The 7,500-nt window shown below is 25.3% G+C and overlaps 1 protein-coding gene across 1 annotated transcript in view; it reads right to left on the minus strand.

Annotated features, from left to right (window-relative positions):
- The window catches only part of LOC100215612 (translocation protein SEC63 homolog), a 59,204-nt gene that overhangs the window by 49,696 nt on the left and 2,008 nt on the right, over window positions 1–7,500 (minus strand). The gene's annotated exons all lie outside the window — the stretch shown is intronic.

Genomic DNA, 7,500 nt, shown 5'->3' on the forward strand with positions numbered 1-7,500 from the left:
ATTAAAAAATTTAAAAATAATTACAAATTCTATTGATGGTATGATCTAAAGAACATTAAAGCTTGAATTTGAGAATATTTTTAAGACATGGTGTTAAGCACAAATAGTGAAACTGCGAATATTTTTAAGACACGGTATTAAGCACAGATAGTGAAATTGCGCATTACATGAAATGTGCACTTTTTTGCTCGTTTTAAGAATCAGATAGTGCTGTTGTGCAGATTGTGAAATGTTGACTTTTTATTGTCATTTTTTAAATATTTATTATATATATATATATATAATATATATATGTTTGAATGTGACATAAATAGGAAATTATGCAGTCAAGCGTACACACATTGACTGACTATATATGTTAAATACGCAGAATATATAGTAAAAAAAAGGAAATATAAATACTTTTTAAACTTAATAAATATAAATATTATTTATCATGCAGAACTATTTTAATTTAAAAAAAAAGGTAAACAAACATTCTATTTTAATTCTAAATAAAATAATTAAAATGAAAACGGAAAATCAAACAATTTATTTCAATTCTAAATAAATTAATATAAATAAAAACAACCAAAATAAACAAAATGTTTTATTCTATAATTTAGTAAGAAAATTACTTATTTAAAAAAAAAATAATTTATATATAATTTTTATTAAAAGCTTATTCTTTAATACTCTTTTTTAAAATTAATTAATATAATATAAAAAATTAAATCTATGATAGATAAAATAAAAAGTATTTGTCACAATAAAATAATTGTTAAAAAAAATAAAAAACACTTTTTAAAAACAACATTTTAAAAATGGACTAAAAAGTAAAAAATAAACTGTTTCACATGACCCAAGGACTTTGTGTATGTACACAACCTGAAATATCCATTAAAGTCAACGACTGAAAATGTTGGGCTCCAATAGGAATGAGTTGTATTTAGTTGCCCAACATTTTCAGTCATTGACTTTAATGGATATTTCAGGTTGTGTACATACAAAGTCCTTGGGTCCAGTGAAAGTTTGTTTTTTACTTTTTAGTCCATTTTTAAAATGTTGCTTTTAAAAAGTTTTCTCTATGTATTTTTTATTTTTTACTATTTAGTCCATTTTTAAAATGTTGTTTTTAAAAAGGTTTATATATATATATATATATATATATATATATATATATATATATATATATATATATATATATTTTGTATATATTTTTATATTTTATATTGATTATATATTTTATATTTCATATATTGATTATATTTTTTTTATTATTCAACAATTGTGTTTATTTACGCTAAACTAAAATGCTAAAAGTTTATTGTTTATTATTTGTTTTAATTACTTTTCTAAATGACTTCTTTTATTATTACTGCTGATCTTGTGTTTGTTTTGTGAAGACACCAAAATAAAAAAAATATAAAAAAAACTTTTTAAAAACAACATTTTAAAAATAGACTAAAAAGTAAAAAATAAACTATTTCATAGGAACAAAGGACTTTGTGTATGTACGCAACCTGAAATATCCAACATTTTCAGTCATCAACTTCAATGGATATTTCAGGTTGTGTATATACACAAAGTTCTTTGGTCCCATGAAATAGTTTATTTTTATATATATAATAGTCCATTTTTAAAATGTTGTTTTTAAAAAGTGTTTTTTATATATTTTTTATTATTTACTTTTTAGTCTGCTAAGAAAGTTTATTTACGCTAAACTAAAACGCTAAAAGTTTGTAGTTTATTTTTGTTTTAATTACTTTTCTTAACAATTTCTTTTATTTATGCTAAACCAGAGTAAGTTTTGAGTCATTTGTTTTAATTACTTTTTTTAAAGATTTCTTGTATTGCTACTGCTGACCTCATGTTTGTTTTGCGCGGACACCAAACCAACAAGAAAGTAAGTTAAATAAAATGTTGTAAAAAACGTTGGCATATATATTGCAAACAGTTAAAAAAATACAATCCTGCTTTTATTGTGAACAGTTAAATAATATAAATATCCTAGCTAAATGAAAAAGACTGCATCTAAATCAAGTTAAAAATTTTTAGTTAAAAAAAGTTGAGCACATTCATGACGACTATTAACAGAATGTTTTTTGCTATTTTCTTTGAGTTTTTTAAAACATAAATATTTATTTAGTAAAAATAAAATATCAGGGGCAGATCCAGCATTTTTGTTGTTTGAGAAAGTCTAAACATTTAAATGTTTTGAGCCTGGGAACAAAAAAAGCCCTAAAATTTTGGTCATAACTCTCCCCAATGCGAGAGCAACAAGTTAATAAAATATTTTTAAATTTTCTCAAATTTATTTATATTCATCAACAAAATTTAAATTTCATACAATTATCTCTAGTGTTCAAAAATTATGACCTTATAAAACTTGTAACCCCGTCAATTTGAGAGGGGTGAAAACTTTATAAAGATATAATTTTTAAAGCTAAGAGATTATGAAATTTATCTATTAAATTTAAAATACATACACCTTAAGCAATTTTTACAAAAGCAGTAAGCAATTTCAGTTAAGCAACTTTTTATCACTTTTTAATTTTTAAATTATTCTATAAGCGGTAAGATAAAAGAAGTAATTGATTTTAAAAAAAAGTCATATTAACTTTTGAATTACATATATGTAAAAATATTTGTTACAAAAGTTTGAATGATAATTATGTTTGATATAAGGGCTATTTACTAATGAAAAAAACTCAAATAAAATTAAAAGTTTTTGTTTTGTTTTAATTTTTTTTTTTCCACATCTTTATTTCCAACAAGGCTGCAAGCAACCACTATAAGAGTTGGAAGTTACTGGAAGAGAAAAGATGAGGTTTGTAGAGCAAGATAACAATTGACAGATGACTTAAAAGATTGCAAATTATATGAATCAGGAAAGCAAGATGAAGAAAGCAAATTCCAAAGAACTGATGTTCGATGAAAAAAACGAGACGAATAAGAGTTTTTGGAGCACTTAGTAACATTCACAGAAAAAGGATGAGACATAATTGAATGACAAAAGTCACACGAGAAAGAACTTTAGTATTTTATAGTAATTTAAAACTAATTTAATAAAAATATATAATTTTATTCTGTTAAAAAAATTATATGTATAAATAATTTAGATTTTAAAAATATATAATTTAATTTTGAATTAAAAAATATATTTAAGTTTATTAAAATTAAAGGTAATACTTGGGTTTAACTTAACTGTCAAATTTATTTTAAAATGTTACTAAATATTATTCAATATTGAAATTTTTTTTTTGTTCCCTAAAAAAAAATTAGCTCATTTTTATTGCTATTGTTTTTTGGTTTTCCTTCCTAAACATCTTTTTTTTATTCAAAATTAAATTTTAAATAAACGGCTGAATATGCACAAAAAGTTAAACTTTTTTTTTTATAATGCAAGTTAAATCGCAGCAATTATTTTTTAAAAAATGATATATACGGCGATATGTTATAATAAATAAAATAATAAACTAATAAACTTTTAATAAATGAAGTAAATAAATGAACATAATTTTTTTATTTGTTACTTGCTAATTTTTTTTAAATAAAAATCATATGTAGTTGTAAAGCAGCAATTAGAAATTTAAGAAATAATCATTTTAAAATTTCAAAAATTTAACATATTTTAATTCATTTATGCAAATGTTGAGAAAAGAAAGAAATTTGTTAATATTAAACATTTTTGAAAATGCAATATTAAATTTATTATTTAATATTAAAAAAAAATAAAAGAAAATAAACATTCCCTTTTAGTAATAATAAAAAAATTGTTAAATAACTTTTAACTCATTTTACTATAATTAATATTATTGCAGTAATTAAAAAAAGTTAATGTCTTAAAAAAACTAAGAGAATTTTATGACGTAAAATATCACGTTAAGCTAATGCATTAAGCATCTTTTATTTAAAACAAGGCCTGTACTGGCTACTGTAAAACTGCTACTGATTACTGTAAAACTTTCACAGACTTTTGGCTTTATATTTTTATTTTTCTTGTGAAGATAAAAAAAAAGTTTAATGAAATGAAAAGTTCAGAGTAACAAGTATCTTTTAAAAATTTATAAAATTATAACTTAAAAATAATAACTAAAATTATAACTTAAAAATAATAACTAAAACTTTTTGTTTATGTAGACATAAGAGTATTGGCCTATAATTAGGTTCTCCCAGTTTTTTTAGATCACATCAAGAAGCTAAAATTTTATTTTTATATTAACTTTTCCATCAAAAATGTTCAGTAAAAGAAGAAAAAAAAGATATTTTAGGCGTGTAAAAAAAGAAATCATAAAATAAACATAATAAAAATATTTTTATTAATCATCTTGCAAGAGCAAGAATATTTATTTAGACAAATTCTCATAACAAACGATAACAAAAATAATTACCAATTTAAAAAAAAACTTAAAAAAAAAACAAAAAATTATTAGCCAAAAAATAGTACACGTTAAACTTTATTTTATATTAGCGCCACTTTTGATATTTTAAATTTTGTTTGTTTATTTCTTTTGTTATAATGATTGATTTTATCAAAAAAAAAGAAAATACATTATTATAAACTTCAAATGCCGTCTTATGAAGAGTTTATTTTATTAACTAAAAAAAAACTTCTTTTGTTGATAACTCCATTAAAAATATTTTGATTGAATTTACGCTTGAAGCAACAATATAGCTCTTGCAATTCGTTTATATTTCTAAGTTTTATTTTTAGAAAAATAATATTTTATAATAGTTACATTAGCTTTACGTAAATGACAGATTGTGCAGTATCAAAAAAGTGAAAATAGAAATTTCGTATAGCTAAGAAAGAATTTTGATTAAAATTCAAATTTAAAAAAATTAGTTTGTTTTTTTTTCTCGATTTTTCTTCCTCCTTTTCTATTTTTTACAAAAAATTGAATTCCTTGTAAACACTGCATCAAAAATATTTACAAAGCATACATTTAACTTTTTTTCTTAAGGAAAGTGAAAGCGCAACAATATATATATACAACCATGGGAATTACGAAAAATGGGTTCGGCAATAATTTGCTGACCTCAATCATTTTAAAGGTCGGCAAAAAAATATGATACAAAGGTCTTACCATATAACATAGAAACAAGGTCAGCAATTTTTACTGACCTAAATCACTTTAAGGTCGGCAATTAGGTCGGCATTGCCGCATGCCGACACTAATTTAGAGGGTTGTATGTATATATATATATATATATATATAATATATATATATATATATATATATATATATATATATATATATATATATATATATATATATATATATATATATATATATATATATATATATATATGTTATTACGACAATTTATTAAAATATATATATATTTTAATAAATTGTACTTTGAACTTAAATCTTCATTTGTCACAAAAAAAAAAGCGCTGGTAAAGTAATTAAATTGAGTTTTTTTCTTTGCAACAAGTAATATTTTTTGTTTGTTAAAAACTTTTTAAAAGTAAAAAACCATTAGTTGCGAAGCTGCAATTTTAAGAAATAATGAAAAGAAAAAAAAGAAAAAAAAAAACATATTTTAATTCATTTATACAAATGTCAAGAAAAAAATTAATTTATGTTAAACAATAATAAAAAATGTAATAGTGAATTTAATTATTTAAAATTAAAAAAATTAAAAATTGAAACAAAATAGACATTCCAAAATATGTACATTTACAAAATAACACTTCTAGATTTATTTCTTGATTAGTAAAATAAACTTATTTTGGGGTAATTTATCATATTGACGTAGTTAAAAAAAGATAATGTCTTTAAATAATAAAAAAAAATAAAAAAAATTTTATGATGTCAAAATCATAACGAGCTAATGAGCCAAGTCATTTTTTATTTAATATATATATATTAGGGTGATGACTTTTATACAACCTCATTTCCCTGTATCATAAATTGACGAGCTTTCATTTAAGATTAAATAAAATATTACATTCAAGGTGATTTGATAAAAAAAACCTCACGTACAAAATGATTTTAAGAATTTCATTTTTTAGCTTTTTAGCCAAATTTTTGAAGTCATCGTAAGCAGATACAAAATTGAACACAAGCTGTAGAGTCACATGCATACAACATTATATAGGATCATCAAACGCAGAAGGAAGTCAAATATTCACAATGATATCATTAGAGAGGATGAATCTTTTTGCAGCAGGAGTCGTGCAATTCTTGCATAACTTTGATGGTACGCTTGCAGCACTGGTTGCTTCGGGCAATGTTGATTGGAGAGTTATCTGTTTTCCAGTGAGTTTTCAAGCAATTGAGAGCTTTTGGGTAGTCATTCAGAGCTTCAGATAGTTCTTCAAAATCTTCAACATGGAACAATTGACTGCTGAACCAATGGTCAGGCCATGAGTAAGAAATGAATGAACAGATTTTACGCAACCTGATCCGGGTTTCTGGCATCAGAATAAATGCAAGAAGGGCTAGAATGGCGCGAGAGTTCTAGCATGCATTGCTGATGTTTGGGATCTGTTTGAAATTCACAAAGGGGATCTCATTCCTCTCAGTTAAGTGATGGAAGATACAAGTGTGGTAGAGAAACTTCATGTCATCTCTCCAGCCGCCTGTTTCCTTAATCTCAGTTTTACCATTGTTGAAGGATTGCTTTCAATTTATCGTAATTGCTCATCAAATCCTGCACAAAGAAATGCTAAATGTTTGGTGATTTAGTCAACCATGGAGCTCATTGTCTATGACAATGCCAAGAACACGGTCTAGCACATAGTACTGGCAACTGATGAACTTGGGTTTGGGGTGACCTTTCTCTTCGAACATTTGCTGCAGCCGAACAACAAAGCCTGTCTTCTTGCTGGTATTCATGTTTGTTGTGTCGGCAACAATCATCACAACTGATCCCCACAGGTTGAACTTCTTTAACACATCCTGAAGCCCATCTGCGATTGTTTGAGCTTTCCCATCTTTCAATTTTAGCACAGTCAACTTAATTTCTTTAGATTCATTCTTGAGGACCATGTGTTTGCCGTCAAAGTGTATGCTCCACTTTTCCAGATGAAGTGTGCTCACCAAGTGTTTTTTCCCCTGAGCAGCTCTCGTGTAGATAGCCTTGTGGATTGCTGATTGACATAGGGTTCAATGCCCAAACCAAAAAGCTGGCGGTACACCACTGCTGCTCCGTGGGACGACAGCTTTGATATGCAATGCAATAAGACGTCTTGCAATGCCTGTTTGGTTATACTTCCTTTTGCTCATTGATGCTGCATTGTCATCCTCCAAAGGACAGTCTGTACTGTTCTCGGATGAGTCCATGCTACTTTCAGAACAATCAGGTAGCACTAAGCTGGTAAGTGTGGACACAGTCGCTTCGATTGCCCTCTTTCGCTTGGATGGATGGATGGTATTAGCACTAGCAGGTTTGCCAGTCGAATAACCAACGTGACCTTTGCTCTCAATTTGCAGTTTGTTGAGGTTCTCATCCTCTTTGCACAACCATTTGCCTTTCATCTTGGTCATGTCAAACAGTTCATTCAAT

The sequence above is a fragment of the Hydra vulgaris genome, chromosome 03 (genome assembly GCF_038396675.1).
Source record: "Hydra vulgaris chromosome 03, alternate assembly HydraT2T_AEP".
Classification (NCBI taxonomy): Eukaryota; Metazoa; Cnidaria; class Hydrozoa; order Anthoathecata; family Hydridae; genus Hydra; species Hydra vulgaris.